This window comes from Corapipo altera, unplaced genomic scaffold (assembly GCF_003945725.1).
Source record: "Corapipo altera isolate COAL_440 unplaced genomic scaffold, ASM394572v1 44b, whole genome shotgun sequence".
In the NCBI taxonomy this organism is placed as follows: Eukaryota; Metazoa; Chordata; class Aves; order Passeriformes; family Pipridae; genus Corapipo; species Corapipo altera.
The window spans coordinates 2,550,590-2,569,960 of record NW_020884932.1 but is presented as its reverse complement, the minus strand read 5'-3'; the positions used below and the strand labels follow the sequence as shown (position 1 = coordinate 2,569,960).

Genomic DNA, 19,371 nt, shown 5'->3' with positions numbered 1-19,371 from the left:
ATTTTTTTTCCCTTTCACTGCAGTGAAAACATGGTCGGCAGAAGCCTGGCTTCACCTCAAGCATCCACAAGGACTGTTCTGCAAGTTATGCCCTGCCACAACAGCACTTCCCTTGCCTGCTATTATCTAGTCTCTCTCAGGCACACTGAGACACTCAAAAACTAAGTATGTTGATACAGGGCTGCATACTTTGCTTTGTGTTCATCAACACTACACCATTCAAGCTGAACTACACAGTTCAAGCTGACTTTATGAGAGTGGCCAGTACCATCCATGCATGCAGGGCAGCACAGACCCCGACCCAAAAGCAATGCCTATAAATGCACTAGTGAGCTGAACTGAATTCCATGCAATTTCTGCTACTTTTCAAACAGGGATACATGAATTAGCTATGACATTGGGCACAACCTGAACTGATGTGACTACAGTGAAGCTGCAGTTTTCCTGATCCATCTTGTTTTGATTTCCATATTCAATGAGACAGAAAAGCCACAGTTATTCATTCACTTACTCTACTTAATATTTGTGTCACTGCCCACTGCAAAACAAAAGCTCAGCAAATTCACCAGCAAAAAACCCCCACAATTTAACAACTCAGCTCTAAGGAAGTGGACATTTGCTATTTGGACCAAAAGTTTTGTAGAGGAGATTTTCAAGTCACTGTATGTGTTATCAAGTTTCATTAATGTGTGCCATGAACCATGAACAATCACCTTTGCTGCAGCAGAGTAAACATATGGGCTGTCCTCCTTTAGAAAAGTACAGTCAGAAAACAATCAAGACCCATGAGCATGCTGTATCAGTGTACAGCAAGAAAGTTCATTTTGAACCCTGTGATAAAAGCAATCCTAGGCAAAGCTTTAGCATCAGTGTAATAAAAGTATTTGTTGCCATTAAAACTAATGTTAGTAATCATGTTTTGCATGTGTCTCAGTCTGAATAAATTGGGTCAATCGTCATTTTTTTCTTTCTTATGGATAAACCAGGTAAATCCTGTATTTCTTTAGATGGATCAAATGTGAAATACTCTAAAATCCTGGCAAATGTTGTGTCTAAAAGTCAGTAACATACAGCCAGACTCACACAACATACTTAAAAGCTTAATGTTATTTCCTCTATTTTTTGTAATGTCCTCTTTTGCTTAGTACAATAAAGCAAGTCAGAAAGGGTGCCTTAACAATGATTTTGGGTTAGTGTTTTATGAGAGAATTTAATAGAATTTTATCAGAAAGAACAAGCTAAGATATTCTGAAAGATTTACTATTTACTGTCATTATAAACTTCTATTCTCATATATTGTAACATTATTAACTGCATAATTCTAGCATTCTCAAAAAGTGTAAAAATATAAGACAAAAAATGTGGACGAAAAAGAAAACATAGCACCAGAACAATGTGTATAAAATAAGTTGGTTCATTATTGGCATTTTATTATTAAAAGTAACAACAAAAGCTGTACTGTACTGGAAAAAGTAGCAGCATCTGTTCAGATGCCAAGCCTTAAGTGCTCCATATGCCTTATAAAAAAAAAAAAAAACAAACAAACACAAAACCCCAAAACTTAGTTTATTAAATTCCAGAGGCAAAAAATGTTCATAGCAGAAATCAAAGTCATGCCTTTCTCTTCTTCTTTTCTGTTCTTATTTTTTTAGAAAAGGCAAGAACAAAAAGACTGGCACATGGGAAGACCATTCTGGTTGCATCTAGACCTGCATCCTAAAAAGGGTCAGAGTACAAGCTAACCCAATGTCCAGATGAGGTCTAACAGAGTATGAGGATGAGCTGATTCAGTAAAAGAATCAATCTTGATTCAAAAAAATCACCAGTCCTCTCTTCCTCAATTCCTTACATATGCAATGGGAATACTTTAGAACATGTTAAGGAAATAAAATTTACTTAGGAAATTAAAATTCACTTAATAAAATTCACTAAGGAAATAAAATACACAGACATGATGGGGATTTGGGCCATTAGATACTTTTTTTTTAATATAAAATATTAGAGCAATTTTGATCTTTCAAAAAATTTCATACGTAATGATTACTGATATTGCAACCATGATTTACATCTTTTCAGTGTGTTTCAGAATACAGTGGAATACTGCTTGTACTTCACAGGTTAAAGGAAAGATCGAGGCACGGTTCTCTTTCTCACAGTGATTAGGTGAGAAAACATTGCCCTTCATTTGGTACTGGATACCTTAAAACTTCATCTGGTTAATTTTCAATATCAAGACAATTTACTACCTGGAGCCTTGGCTGCAATTACTTGCAACCTTAGTTACTGCAGATGCATTAAGACTGAAAAGATAATGTGAAACAAAAGAGACTAAATTAAATGTTTCCTTAAGTGTTTATAGATCTTTGTATTTCATCAAACTAAACTCTAAGTTTTTGTGGTTGATGGGCAGAAGGACACTAATTATAAAAAGTACGTAGGTCAAAATTTGACACTTTTTCCCAAGTAATATGGCCATAGAGCATCTAGGCACCTTGTATTCATTTGTCTTTTTCTATTTTTTTTTTTTAATTAAAACATTGATTTTACACAAAATTCAAAACATGGAATTTCAAAAAACTTTGTAATACTAATTCTCTCAGTTATCTTCAGTGTCCTATTTCCCGTCTTTTATTCTGCTAGAGTGGGTAACTAAAAAGTGCTTTGAGCAACAGAAGCAAAGATCAATACAGCTAATATGTCTGCCTTGGTGCTTCACCTGATGTGCTGGGACAGAGAAATTTGGGCAAGGAAGAGTCTGTATGAAAACATTTGGTTTACACCTCCCCCAGGATAGAATAACTTACTATATAGCTTCTAGCGAATATTTCCTTATTCCAAAAAGCTTTTAGAAAAGGAGATCCTGCAGTCTTTCTGGGCAAGCACTACAAGGTCTCACTATCCTCAGTGTTTAAGAGTGCTTTCAGTGTGAACCTTCACTTCAATTTCAACACATTAATTTATATCCTAATACCAGCCGTTTAGCCTATCTCTTATTCCAAAAATCTTTTTACTTATCAGACTATGTAGTACATGCCAGCCTGATCGCGCTAGCCTGCAGGAGTTCTGAAGTATTTTAGACTCATTCTTTGGTGCACACTATATTTATTTCACCTCTCTAAGTGAGGTTTCTCTGTGTTACAGAGCTACTGTTCAACAAGCATTCAGGCTTAACAGCTATCGGAGCTGTAAACCTCCTGAAGGACAGTTCCCACCTTCTGGCGCTTTCACTGTACGTCAGCAATGGTCAAACGAGGACATGGGAATACCACACGTGTTCATGTTTTCTAATTCAATAAGCTTTGACGTTCCTTCTTTTCATGTGATGGTCAGGAACCATTCATCCTTTTCTGAGTTCATGCCACTGCCTCTCACACCTTACTAAGCGTCAGTCAAAACAACTTTATATCTAAGAAACTGTAAAGTAGTACCTTGCATGATATGTCAACAGGAGATACAATGAATTGAATTTGATTATTGGGAAACTATCCGCTTTCTGTGTTACAATCAGGTCTACAACACACAAACGTAATGATGTCACCCTCTCTTTCTCCCCAGCCCCACTTAATGAAGTCCACAATGGAAAGGAAAATGCAAATTAGCTTTAGTCTACTTACTTATCATCTATCTAAAGGCTAGTAGTACGTGATAATACTTTTAATGAGGTTGGAATTAGGACAATTTAACCTATTTGACTCAAGTATACATATTACACATATCCCCCAGCTTAATAAGACCAATCTTTACAAAGGAAGACAGGAATGGACACGAGAAGGTCTACTAAATATTATTGTCATACTTTTTACAAAGTTAAGAAGTACAGAAAGTTTTGTGAAATCCAACAAATCCTTCTAAAACTCAAATTAATTACTTCTGCTACTCTACTATACCAACCATGAAATTAGGCCTTGTCCTGTTTTTATGTACTCTAAGGATATTGCTTTACATTTTGTACTATGCACCTCACTGACTCACTCATTTGATCATCTCTTGAGCACACAATGAAAACATTTCCTGAGTAGATCACACAAACAGGATTATTCTGAAGCAATTTCACCCACGCTGAAACCACAAGACACAAAAGTGTAAGAGAAGAGGTCACAAAATACTCTTCTCAAAAGAGGAGGTCAATGCAAAAGCTTTCCTCTACACAGAAAGCAGTTTAGGGTTGACAAAGTGGGTAAGATCAGCCAAAAGGCAATAAAATATGCTGCAGAAATGAATGCTAGGAGAAAATAGGTAACACTGAAACACTGCAATTTCAGTCAGTGATGTGGTATCCATCTTACAGAGATGGAGTCCTCACAGCTACTTTCAATCTTAAATAGTCAGAAATAATAACTCATGACCTCTTTAAAGCCTTGAGTTCCTACTCATCCAAATTGATCAGATTTTTCAAGAAAGACAGTAGTGTCTTAACTAATCAAAAGCATCAATAAAGATGCATTCACACTATGCCACCACATTCATCCAAAATCTCAATTGATCAATTGAAAATTTTTATTAAAAATAATTAAAATACAGAATGGTATATAATCAGAAACAGAGGAAATCTACAACAGGAAGTTTCAATCTATTTACACTTTATTTTAGAAGGTATTTCCTCAGGCAGCTGACTGAGTTCAGGTTATCTTATTTACCTTGCACTGAAATTTCCCAAGAAGGATTCTTATTTTCATTTTGGTCTGACATTGCAACAAAGAGCACAACTCTTCCAGAATTTCTTGGATCACACCAACATGGAATTAGGCTTTAACCTCTGGGTAGATGAAGAGTGCCTGTTTTTGATTCTTTGAAACTCACATTCCCCATATTCTCTCATCTCCAGAGCTTGAATAAAACTTGCTTTAATAGTCATAATGCTGCCTGAATTTTTATCATATAGCAAACTACTACACAACGTATTCTTGGCTTTTGATAGAGGTAAAATATCCAACAATAAAGTGACAAAAATGAAAAGCTTTTCCTTTGCTTCTTACTAATCTACATCTATAATTACTCACGACAGTTTCAGTTAACTGAATTTCAACAAAGAAGGTCAAGCCATAAAGGCCTAATTAATTTTACAAATACTCAGTAGGGTAAACTAAAATTTCCCTGGGGAGTTAGAGAACCTGAAAGGACTAATTAAGAATGAGAATATGATGTGGTAGCTCAAAATTATGGAAATTTTGCATGCATTTTCACTCTAATCCAAACTGGCTGGAACCCACTTCAAATACTTCTTTGAGTTGTTGTTACAGAGTAAACCAAGAATGTTGAAAGGTTACAGAGAAATTATTATTTCCCCACTTCATTTATCTTCATTTCTGAAACTAAATATTTCAACGCTTTATATACATACACACACACACACACACACACACATATATATGTAAGACAGTAGGATAACTAGTCAGTTGTACAGTTTTCTAGTTTTACAATGTTCAGTTTTCTGGTTTTACAATAGAAGGGAGTTTATTTACATTACAGCTTCCAAAACCTAACACCTATACGAAATTTAGACCTGTTTTAAGTGAAAACAAGAAAGGTCTATGCTAGAAATAACAAAATAATTAACATTTTATTCTGAAAAATAATCTGGCTGATTTCAAGATACTCCTTTTCTGCTTTCATCCAAAACTGATGAAAGAAACAAAGTGTATCTTCAGTATACATTGGCATGATATGTTCAAAGCACATACCAATACATATAAATTCTTGCCATCCTGCATTAAGAGAAAAGCTTGGAGGAAAACAAATTTCATCAGAAACCTAAAGTGATAGAAACCTCAATGCAAGTAACAAAAACACTCAAATTTGTGTTTTACTTCAGAATTCCGTGGTTCATGATGTTCAACATTTCAGGTCAGGTACATTAAGTTCATCTTTTGATGCTGTCTGTCAAGTGAACAGAGTGAGATAAACCCACAAAATCCGTTCAACAGTCTCCCATTTCACAGTGAGAATGAACAGGATTACACAATATATATACTTCTACCTTGTATGTAGGGTACGACGCGACACATACTGTTCTGCCAGACAGAACAGTAATTATAATTAACTGCACTTTTTTTCCCACTGGATGGATTTCTACACACATCACCCCCCAAACAAAATGAAAATTGATTTTAATACAACAGAATAAATACAATGCTACAGAAACAGGGTAAAATAATGCTATTTAATAACAGCAGAGATTGAACTTATCATGGGAATTTTTTGTTGTTTGGTTGTTTTATGTTTTTTCCCCTTTAAAACATCTTATACTATTTTTCATATCCCGAAAGCATATAACTCAGCTCAGGTTGGTGTGTCTAGGCTTCACACCACCACCGAAAATACAGTATATATTAAATAATCACAGTAAGAGTGTCAGTAAAAACAAAACAAACCAAACAAACAAACCACCGTGCCCTCATTTGACAAGTATGCAGATATTTTTCATTATCGTAAAACAGTGTAAGCTGTTGCAAATCACTCACAAGTGCACAGATTACTCATAACACTAGATACCCCAGTAAATAAAATTACTTTTGAAATTACACATTGTTTTTGCAACTTCTAAACTTGTAATCATTTGCTGAATGATCTCACAACACTTTATGTGATGAATCTGATCATACCGTTATGAGATAAACACAGTTCCATGAAATCCGAACACTCGGATATTGTTGTCATACAGGAATAAACAGAGTCTCTCAAATTTGACTATATAAAGTACTTCTGGTGAGCTTCAAGTTTCTTTCATTTCAAATTGCTTGGACAAAAAATTAAGTCGTATTTTATCCTCAACAACTACCACCACCAAGACAGAAGAACGAATTTTCAAGAAATGCTGTTTTACTTTTAACATATAGAAAAAAGCCTTAGGGTTTGCATTAATATCCCAGAGATAGTTTCATGGTGTCCTTTTATTAGATATCTCACAAGCTTACACCATTTTCTGAAAAGAAAAGTTTTATTAAAGGTTAGGGGTTTCTTTAATAAAAATACGCTCAAACCCTTGTTCTCTGGCTGTTCAGGGCTGACAAACAGAGAGTTTGCCACTTCCATGCAAACTAGTAAAGAATCGGTGACATCTGGGCAAGAAATATAAATCTCCTATAGAAATAATCCTTAGCTATTGCTTATTAAAAGGACCATTGTGATGGGTCTGGCTGAGCAGGAATTTATTTCCCTGTAGTAGCCCTCACAGTGCCGTGCTCTGCATTGGTAGCTAGAGGAGTGTTGATAACACACCCATGTTTTGGCTACTGCTGAGCACAGCACTGAGGGGGAGATCCTGGGAGGGGACTCAAGTAGGCCAGCTGACCCACACTGACCAAGGGGATATTCCACACCACATGACCTCAACCCAGATATGAAAGCTGGGGTAAGGAGCAGGACTGGAGGCACTCATTGTCTCTGATGGCTGCCTGCTGACAACCATTACACGTGCTGGAGCCCTGCTTCTTGGAGAAGAAGACCATCGCTGCTTATGGGAAGTAGAGATTAACTGCTGCCTTCTGCATTGTGCATGCGCATGCTGCTTTTGCTTTTTTTTTTTTTCCTTTGCAGAAATATAAAGTGCCTTATCGCACACAACCCATAATTTGTGTTGTTTTCCTTTCCCACCTTACTCTCTCCCCTGTCTGGCTGGGAAGGGGATGGATAGAGCAGCTGTGTGGGCACCTGGCATTCAGCCAAGGTGAACCCACCACAACCATTAAAAAGATTCTATTTATATAGTCAAACAGTCAGTGAGTTCAAAAATATCTTAAGATGCATTTATGAAGACATGGAAGCATGGAAATTTATCTGATTCAATAAAAATATGTAAGGCTTTCATGACAATCCCCTTAAATTCATATACTAGAATGCTTCTCAGAGAGATAAAAGGGAATTTAATCATCTTTTATGGTGGCACGCATTTTTCTCCAGTATTAAGTAGGACAGCAACCAGTTTAGGGATCCAGAACGGACAAGAATCAGAAAAGGGACCCAGCTGAGGCAGCATTCAGGGCAATACCTACAACAGTGTCAAGGCTGAGAAGCCTCAGTGCAGGATATTTAGCCCTGCTCCCACAGGGCGCCTAGGCCAGCTTTTCTGATGCCTATTCCTTCCAGATGTGCACAAGAGACCCTCTCTTGCACAGGAGCTGTATCTTTTTTCCGTGTTGGAGAGGTCACATAGTCATCTTCAGAAAGTTCTTCCTGAATACATTTGGTCCTCAACTGCATCGCCTTACTAAGTCTCCAGCTATGAAATGGGGACAAAAGCACTTTCTTACCTCAACTTGGCCATTAAGGGAATAAACAATAAAAGTTTCTCAGATTCTCCAAAGCTACAGTGACTTTCTTGAGTAAGGCAGGAGACATCCCACTCAGACACATTTCACAGACATTAAAAACCACTAGAGGCAAGACAGAAACTAAAATGACTTTAAAGGCAAACAGACACACTGATGGAATCAGTTGCAAAATAGAAAACGTAATTAAACTATTTTTGACCAAACATAAGATGGCAAAATTCTCTAAAATATAAATAAAGATGGCAACATTTTAATTTTCCTGATCTTTTGTTGTGTTCAGTGAGGGTTTATATGCTCCAACACGTGCTATTAATATGGAAAGGCTGATTCTGCATTGACTGAGTAGAAGCAGAGCTTTGTGCAAACAAAATAAGGTTAAAATTGCAGCTGTGTTTTGCTTTCTCATTGCACATTTCAGGGTGTTCAGGCTCTTGAATGCATTATGTACAAGCACGTAAACCAGGAAGTATGCTCAACACTTGAACACGGAATACAATTCACTGTCACTTACATATAAAGCAGTTTTGATTTTTCATGGAAATCTTCCATCCTTTGCATCACAAATAACTGAACTTAGCAGCATGCAATATTAACCTGATTACCTTTCCTAACCAAGGCAGTAGAAAAAAGATCACGTAACTAGCATACTGATAACTACATTAGATACTCATTACTCTTATACTCCACAAAAACTGTGAAACATTATCACTGCCATTGGTCCATTTAAACACTACTGAAAGTGTGTTGAATTTCAAGAAAATGTTATCTCGATAAGGCAAACATGCTCATTTGAATTCGGAATGTTGCATATTCTAAAAATATTTACTTTGGATGGAAAATGAGAGATTCCATTATGATCAATAATAAATTCTCATATAATTTAGATTAGACCTCACCTTTTTTTTTTGTGTTTGGACAACATAGCCTAGAATGAAAACTTACCTCTGTGTTGTGATTCTTTTAATAACTGTGAAAAGAGAACTGACTTGGAGGATTTAACACTTGCATACAGTCAATGTAAACAGCAAAGAAGACAAATAAGTAATGTCATATGGACTTCTGCATATGACTAAGTCCAAATTTCTGTGTGTGTGAATTTTAAATTGTTTTCCTAAATTAATGTAACATCTGCTAAGCTTAGGAGATGTCCCTTTGAATATTCCCAAAATATCTATCAACAGCGCTGACTACCCCAGAAAGGGAAAACCAGACCAGCTACAGTCCTAGATAACACAAGAAGGAATTCAGTTGTAAATAAAGAAGCCTCTTCTAGGACTGCAGTTTGATTTCTCCGTTTGACATTAACAAATCTTTCACTTCCTTCAACAGGAAATATCCAAAATACTCAATCATTCAGAAGTAATTAACATCCCAAACTCAGGAAAAAAAAGCTATGGAAATGTAATTATGTATATTCAACAGCACTGGTCTATTAGGTACATAATATGCATTTTTTAATATTGCTTAACTACAATTCCATTCTCCTGGGTAATCAACAAACCCATGAAAAACACACATCCAAAAAATTTACCTGAGAGAATAGAATTAGAATCTTTAATCATGGAAAATACTGCACATTCTTTACAACATTTGTTTAGCTAACTAGCACATTATCCCATTGCCTCTCTTCACTACAGTTAGCCACTATAAACCTTTATCATTTAGGGATCAACAAGTCACAAGATCAATTGAAGTTTAAAGTATTAAAAAAAATAAACTATTAATTGCTGTTTTTCTGGTTTGTAAAGCTGTGTCACACTACAGTCTGTCCAGAAAGGTCTCTTTGAAGTTGTGTTTTGCACAGCTTACAGCATGTGTTCTCTCTGGCACTGAGGCCCTTTACAACTAGGAATATGCTGTACTACAGACACTATACAAAGGTATAGTAAGAAACAATAACTGTGCCAGTAACTGGTCTTGCCTGCCCTGCCTAGTTAGGCAAAGCACTGAAAGACAATTGGAATTAACTTGCCAAGACTCACACAACTACTTGGTCACAGAGCTCACAATGTTCTCTCAGCTCTCCCAAGACCAGAGCCACCTTGTTTCTGGGTCACATTGTCCCCTTCTCACAGAGATTATCTTCCCCAAGGAAGGTGCATTATGAAGGAAATAGGTACGGAGGACACAAGCCCTGCAAGCGCTTTAAAGCCTGGCAGTATTAGGCAAACAGTTGGGATGCTCTGCAGGAAAAAATTTTTTTCCCTAATGAAAAAAGTTTATTTCAACTTCTGCCTGTGTCCTTATCTCCAAATTTAATGAGGAAGCAGTCTTTTTGCTGCTGTTTTCCAAGTCTCTTTGATCTTATGATTACGTACATACTGGTTGCTTGCCATTATATAGAGTCTAAATAATGTATATTGTTTCTAGATAGCTCTGAGTACACTATGTACCCAGGAATAATGAAAAGCTACTTTTTCTGTAACAGGAATCTTACAAGTGGTTCAAAATGCTTGGTTCGGAGAGGAGGGACACATAAAGCAGTCCGATGGTGATTCCATGCTTGCTCCATGTCTGCATAGCCCTAAACCACATGGGAGTGCACAGGGTAGAAACAAGAAAACAAACTGAAATATTAAATATTAATTTTCAAAATAAAATTTATTGTACTCTGTTAGATTAAAAAATTTATATCATAATATAAAGGGAAAAGATGCTATGAGTCAAAAATCCCAAGAAGAGTTAGCTTTTATATCTTAGTATAAAAGTACCAATATCACAATATCACAAATTTTTACATTCTAAGCTCTGCTGTATCTCATTTGCTTTTGCATCCATAATGTGCCAGGTCTCTAAAGGATACTTATTTATGATGCTTTCATTAGGAGGGCACAAATTTAGATACACTAGAAATTTAAGATTCAGGATATGCACAATTCCACAAATAAGCAGTGCTATACAGGACCTTGAAACGAAAGCAGTGAATAAAAATAGATCTGAAACAGAAACAGGCAAAACAGGCTACTTCTGTGAATAATCTGTGCTGTAACTTCTCTGTGCACACATTCACACAACTTGAAGAGGTGGAAAAAACATACTTTCTGGCCTGTTTCAAGCAGTTACTGAAAGAATTTATTATTAATATTTCTCAAGATGGAAGGACAGCATCATTGTCATAATAACACATCTCTCAGCTGCATATTTTGCACTCTGTTCCACACTGTGGAAAACACAAGATCTTGGAAACGGTTGTTTCAGAACAATTATGCAGGGGAAAGACAACTGCCAGCTTGAGCTAAGGTTTGGTCACAAGAGGTAATGACCTGCACAGTGGAAAGCTCCTGTGTGGCATCTGACAAGTCAATTGTCTTCTGGCCTCCAGGCCCCACACATATCCCCAGTTTTGCCTGGCTATCATATAGTCTTAGGGATACATAAAAAGTTGCACAGACTAAAGACCAGAGTATGTAGATGCTACTGCAATTAAAAATTAAGTAAATACTAAAGTGAAAGAGATATACAGAAAATCTTGGTACTTGTCAAAGCCTTAATAGGAAACAAGAAAGTGTAATGCAAACAGGGAAACAGGTGTTGGAATAGAGAGGGGCAGAGTTCCTGCACAAATAGCATGCAGTCAGCTCTTGACACTCAAAAAAAGCACCTCGTGTTTCCAGACCAGAGCTATATACATTGACTCAAACTGTTGTTTTAAACCCACGGTGGCATCTGGTCACCTTCAGCAAGAGGGGGGAATAGTTTCCTGAGCCTGGCAAAATGTAAGGTTGCTGAAAATAGAGAAAATCACTCTTATTTCCTGAGGCTATCATTGTTAAAATGTCAGTTGTAAAGAATCATTTACACACAAATGCGGTTGCATAATTTAATTATGTCGAGATCCTGATACCATTAACTATTAATTTAATCATACAGGCATTTGTAGGATCATACACAATCACACAATTGTGTTTGCAGGCAAGCTAGCTTTCCCCAAATTATAATTAACTAAAATATTATTGAATAAACATTGCAGAAACAAAATGATCTATACTCATTGCTGTTGTGTTTTCCTGTAGTCATAAAGGTGACACTTCAAAATCCCATCGCATTAATTAGGAGTATGGTGATACAGAAAGAAATCCTGCAAAGGCAACTTCAACGGCTTGGAGTAAAGACAATACAAACTACAGGAACCATTCAAGAGACAAAAACCTGACAAACAGTAGGCAGAAGTTTGTTTTCTAAAACTTAGTTAAATGGACTAAAATCATAGAGGTCTTCAACTTTTTCACAATGGAATATATAGAGTTCTAATTCACAGCAGAAGTCAAATGCAGCTTCAGAAGAAAGCTGCCTCTGTAGGACTTCCCAAAAGATTTGAAATAGTTTACATCAAATGCACATTTGATAAAATACACAAGGATGCAACCCACGCACACTCCTTCTTTACATGATGAAGGTACCAGTCAATACAACCTGATGGGAAAAGGAAGGAAGGATTTTGTGTTTTTTGGCTACCAACATAATGCAGAATGACAAAGTGGAGGAAGGCTTTCCAGGGTAATATTACAAGTAATCTGCTATTATACAAATTTGACTATCACATCTACAAAAAAAGATTTAAGGCTAGTGGTATATTGAGACAAGGTAACTCATCCTTTACCTGAAAATCCCTAAAGAGTTTCTGAAAGGAAAAAAATAAAAGGCACAAAGAACTCTGTGGGAAGGATGAACCCTCTTGTGAGTAAATCTGATCTTTCATAATGTAAAGAGCATATACAGGTATATTGGATATCCCCTAGTAGGTACTGAAAAACATGCAAGTTAAAAAAAAATCAGTGGCTAGAATTGGATGAGACAATTTAAGAACCAAAGTCTATATAATATTCAAAACCAGCATCTCTTTTAACTTTTTATAAACCAAAATACTGTTATTTAGTGTCTTTGTCCTTACCAATTTTGGTGTTAGGGGATTACATAGTCCATATGATCTGGGCTCCCACCTTCTTTAATGTATTCAAAGGTGCTATGAAGATGAGAAGACACTTGAATGCCAATTCTGTTTTGGAGAGTCAGATTTTACTTAGATGAACACGGCAGTGTGATTGCTAATACTCATTGCCTGTGATGACAGGAGCCCCATGTCCATGCTGAGCACAGTCTTAACATCAACTTCAACTCATCAAACTGCACTGTCAGGCTTGGCCCTTTCAAGGCATTTAGGCATTTAACTCAAGGAAATCAATGGAAGTAAGGAACTCCGATATCTCCAAAGGGTGTGGAACCAACTTATTTCTCCATGGTCAGGCACTGAAGTCTTCTGTATAAACTCCACTTCAACTCTGATCACAGGATTTTCCATCTCTTCTATGAGACCACAGGTGCAAATCAGGCTCTATAAAGTGACTGAGGAGTTCTTTTCAAAGTGAAAAGCAACAGGGTAAAATTGCTTTAGAGGGCCTCCCATACTACCTCACTACATAATTTGGCATTTCACCTATTTGAGTGGATGGGGTAATGTAGATAAATTGGTTTTATAAATAATACACTTCAGTAGCAGGCAACCAAGCCTCTAACAGAACAAAGAAATAGTGGCTACAATTTAATTCTTTTACTATCTCCTATTTAAGTTCAATCTACCTGCAGCAACACCTAACCTAATCAGCTTCCCTTATGCAACTTGCAGTAACTGCATCTGCCAGAAAAAGCTGTTTTTACAGGATTTTCTTACAGCAAGAACTAACTCTGAGCTTTTCAGCAATCTTCATAAAAAGCTTCTCATTTACCTCTTGATGAAAACTTTACAAGCTAAATATTTAGATATCATTTCTAAAAATCATTAAAAATAATGTTGAATTAATCTGTGCTGCACAGTGTTGACATAAGAAATGTAGATGCAGAATGGACTGGCTAAGTATAGACAAAGAGAAGCTGTCAATGGATCCCTCACAATGGAAAGACAGATCAAGTGGCACTGCAACCTATTCACTGTTAATTAATGACGCTGAAGAAAGAATATGCTTGTTTGCAGATGACAAAGGCAGTCGGAAGAAAATCAAAATGATTGAGATTATTGATAAATTGGCTGAAAAGAAACCTCTGTGAAATTCTGTAAGGGACAAATCCAAGCCTGAAGACTTACACAGAGAGAATCAACTGTGCAAACACAGGGTGAAGACAGTGGTGGAGGAGTAGTTATTTAAGGATGAATTCTCCCAGAAAAGCAGCAAAAGCTGAGCATAAGGCAACAATGTTTTCAATATTATTGCAATACCACAAAGCATTAACAATGTAACAGCCTGTACCTGAAATCACCCTGCTCTGCACAGATAAGGCCTCAGCAAAGTTCATTAAACCAGGGTAAGGTACCCTTTTTCAGTAATATAGGCACCAACTGAATAGAGGCAGCTATTTATCGGATTAAAAAGTGTGTAAGAGGTATTTAGAAGAACACATTTTGGCCACAGAGTTACAGTTATAAGAAAGATTTGGCAAAAGCAAAAAACTCTTCATTAATATTTAAAAGTAAAAAAGCTCATCTCCCACCCAAACAACTGCTCTTTTAGAAAAATTATAAATAGTAATGAATAAGACATTTTATTTATGAATAATAAGTGTCAGGAAAGTTTTAAATTTGACATTACTGGAGAAACTTAGTTGAAGCAAACCGCATGAAAAATTAATTCTCCCTAAACACATCTCTCTTAACAGATCCATTTATGCATTACATTAAAGAAGCATGCACAGACCTCGGAGCTTGTGCTCATATCACATCTCAGCTTCAGAAAGAGTCAGGGCAAAGAAAATACTCAGAGGCAATCCATTTGTGTTTGACTGCTGTCTGACAACATATTTGCAAAAATAAACATATTTTATAGGAGTCAGAGAATAATTAAGTGTCCAGATGGCCACTTAACTCTTACCCTCTGGCAAGCTTCACCACTCCCATGCCATGTGCTACATAGGCATGTTTCCACAGAGCTTGAGGCTAGGACCAACAACCCACTCTAAGACAGACTGCTAAGCAGAGGGTAACTGCTTTGTCATTGCGAATTTATATTTTAATTTGAACTTGTGATCTTCAGGTGAAGAGCTGCATATCCTGTCATCAACGTATTAAAATTATTCAGTTCTTTAAGCATAGGAACAATAATGTAAATGGCAAATGCTGATGAAAAAAATTAGTGGAGGAAGTGCTCTGTGAAGTCATTGCCATGAAATATGATGCACTGTAGTGTACCTTTCAGTTTTTCCTTTCCTTTGCTGATGATATTGTGATATCTGTTGCTCTCACCATAGCATAATATAGATGATGTACGCATCCTGACTTTTTCAGTTCGAAAGACTGAAGAGCAGAAGTGCCTCACATTTTACTAATTATCACAAAGTACAATCCTGCCCAATTAAGGTGAGGAGTTCTTTTTAACCATTGTACAGCTTTATTACTGGCAATTTAATTATTTGTCACTAGTTTCATTCTCAAAGAGTGACAAAGGTATATGAAATTCTAAACTTCTACTTTTTGCAATTAATTTTAACGAGGTGGTGTTTCTAATTATAAAATTCTTTATGTAATTAAATCCCCAGAATGAGTGAATATGTTAGTACATCAATCTGTGTGTCACTGTCCTTTATATTACCAGTTTTACAATAGGATACCTTTTTAATTCTTTTCCATTACACTCATCTACAGTATAACACCATGTATCTACTTACCACTTCTGCTTAGCTTTTAATGCAGTGGCTTTCAAATACAGTGTTTTTCAGACTGGGTTGCGAGGTTTTCTTTTACTCTATCATTACTTACTTACTGTTTTATCAATACTGTGCAATAAATGCTACTGCCTTTAGACACTACCACAAGCACAGCAATTGCAGGAACATTTACACATCACAGAATCACAGCATGGTTAGTGTTTGAAAGAACCTCCAGAGTTCCTCCAGTCAACCCCCTCCTGCTCAAGCAGAGCCACCTACAGACCATTGCCCAGGCAGCTTTTGAACATCTATAAGGACTGAGACTTCAACACAGTCTTGGGCAACCACGGTCACCCTCACAGTGAAAAAGTGTTTTCTGATTTTCAGGGGAAATTTCCTGTGTTTCAGCTGGTGCTCAGCACCTCCAGTCTCATCACTGGGAAGCACTGAAAGGAGCATGGCTCAATCCTCTTTGTATCCTACCTTCAGGTATTTATGTAAAACAGTTTTCCCTCTGAGCCTTCATTCTCCAGGCTGAATAGTCCCAGCTCTCTCAGGCTTTCTTCATAGAAAAGATGCTCTGGTTCCTTAATAGTCTTAGTGGCCCTTCACTGGATTCACTCAGCATGTCCATATGTGCTTGTACTGGGGATCCCAAGACTGAACCCAGCACTTGAAGTGTGGCCTCAGCAGTGCTGAGGAGATGAAAACCACCTTGAAAATGCTGGTAGTACTTTAGCTAATGCATCTCAGAATAGTATTAGCTTTTTTTGTGGCAAGGGCACATTGCTGACTCACATTCAACTTGGTGCTCACCAGGTTCTTTTCTGCAAAGTTGCTTTCCAGCTGGGCAGCCCCAAACATATACTGGTGCCTGGGGTTGTTCATCTCCAGGTGCAGGACTTTTTACTTCCTGTTGGTGAACTATACCCCTACTGCAAGAAATTATGAATGAAGAACATGAAGTCTATTATTTTGAAGTCCTACTTGTAGCCATCTTGACTACACATTGAAATTTAATAAAAGTTACTTCCAGCATGAAAATTTACCAGTAATCTTTCAGTTAAATGGAATTGAAGAATAAACAGCTTGACTTAATACCATGCTTAATTAACTTTCTTTTCTATCTTTAGAACTTCATCATGCTTTATGGAACAGTCATAAATGATCCATTACTTTGCAATACGACATCATATACTTCTCTATATTGATACACAGAAAATTTACACTGTTTCTGATGTCTTAGGAGCAACTACAAAACCAGAATTTCACTTCTTCTAGTTCAAAAAACATGATATAACTGTAAATTAGGCCTATGCATACCAATTTTTTTCTGTATGGATGAAATACAGAAATTAGCTTTTTTGTTCCTAATCAGTTCTAAAACATAGAAAGTTTCTTTAACTGAGTAAAATCGGAGAATACTCAAAGATAACAGCAAATTTTTGCCAGCAGAATCAATGGGGAGCCACAGGACATGAAGGATAAACTGGTGCAAACAGAAGGAAACTTGACACCATCACTGTATGCCAAAAAGGCATAATCCCAAAACTAGTTGTGTCTAAGAGTATCTGAATTCTCTTATCTAGGAGAAACAATCTGGATCTGCCTGTATTTACTAGATTGTTACATGATGGTTTTCTCAGAGCAGTACTTTTACTGTGGGTTGAACTTGTTACCATGTTTCAAGAAAATTTAAGAAAGAGGTAAAGGCAAGATTTCATAGAGTTTGACAATTAAGCGACCAGAAGGGTTACACTCCAACAGAGAGGACGTCAGTTTTGTTTATCCAAAAGGAGCCACAGGAAGATAGGTGGGGACTAGCGTGTCTGGGGTGGAGAGGACACAAAGCAGGCTGTCACTGCTCATGCAGAAGTTTCTCTACACTCTGGTATGATTTTAGGGGAGATGGTTTTGATGCTATTTTTAACTGCTTATAATAGTACAGAAAGTACTGAAGTAAATGAAAGCAAAATGATGGGATCTTTTAGGAATGAGACATTGTTGAATGAACACTGCCTCATTTGACCCTAAATGCAGTAAAAACTGCAATCTTGATAAAAAGAAGTGTTCATTACAGTACACACTGCATAATAAAAAACCCACCTGCAATAAACAAACTGAAACAAAATATGCGGAGCCAACAGCAGTCCAAGTTCACTGGTTCAACTAAGGAAGTAATAAGAAACAAACCAGAAGCTTTGATTTTCATAAGGACCATGGAAAATATAAGGAATTGAAGAAAACAAGTAATTTACATTTATTAAGTACAAAAATATTAATGAATTAGCTACTGTAAACATTTCCTGCTAACTTTTAAAACAAATGGAACCCAGTCAAAAACTTGCCACACAAATTCTAATACCTGTTGTTCCAAACTGACACCACTGAATTTCCACAATTACTATTGCAAGTCAGCAACTCAAGGCAATACTGAAGTCAGTGTCTCAAGCAGCCCACTGGTGACAAGAAGTTGACAAGTTTTGCCAAGCAGAGGTCAAGGAGGGAACATGCTGCCCCCTTGCCTTCAGCACTGAGAATTGGTTGCAGAAATGAATGCTGCTTCTGGTCTTTGTCCTTCCCTTCCATGTGTTCCTCCTGTGTGGTGTCTAAGAGAACTGGACTGTGCTCCAACAGCAGTAGCAGCTACCCCACCAGGGTGAAGCCTCTAATTTCTTCTCCTTTCCTCTAAAAGTATTAGCTAGCACACCTGTAATATTTTAACCCCAGATTTTTAACTATATGACACAGAAATAACAGCAAAAAATTAGTTCTGTATTTAACTGTATTATTTTGTTGGGTTCTTCCTTCTTAACACTAAAAAAAGTTACACAGATTTCTTTTTCCCCCCAAGCATCCAAGCAGATGGAGGCCTCAGTACTCAGACATTTATCTAACAACCAAATCTTGCAGCACTATAAAATAGCATTAAATACCTTTCCTTTTTTTATCCCATTTGTTCTATGTAAATTCATTTAAACTCTTGAGACAGGGAGATAGGAGAAAACGCTGCCCTGTACTGTCAGACCTCTACCAACACCCAGTGCTCCCTGAGGTAGACGATAATTTTGAAGCTTAATGGGATTCCAGTCAAAGACAATCAGAAGTCACCAACTAGGTCTAGCTAAACTATCTTGATCCTGAGATAAAGGATAATAAAAAGTAAAATGTTACCTTAGACAGTGCCTTTTCAAACTAAAATTTGAGTCAAGTATTAGTGCACTTTGCTGCTTCTCCTTTAGAAAAAAAGGAAGACAAAGCTGCTCTATTATTTATATTTAATGAATCATTTAAAGACAGTGGTTGTGTCTATTAATAATTCCAGTGTTTAAATATAGTACACTGATTGCTTCTTCTCTTTTTCAAGTACGACATAGCAACATCAGGGAGTTTATTTTTGAAAACAAAAATCAATAGAACCTATGAATTCAGAATCCAAGTGGCTCTTAATTGAGGATGCTGATGC

At 36.8% G+C, this 19,371-nt stretch overlaps 1 protein-coding gene across 5 annotated transcripts in view; it reads right to left on the bottom strand.

The window, feature by feature from the left end:
- The window catches only part of MYRIP (myosin VIIA and Rab interacting protein), a 211,475-nt gene that overhangs the window by 145,142 nt on the left and 46,962 nt on the right, over positions 1–19,371 (bottom strand). The window lies entirely within an intron of this gene.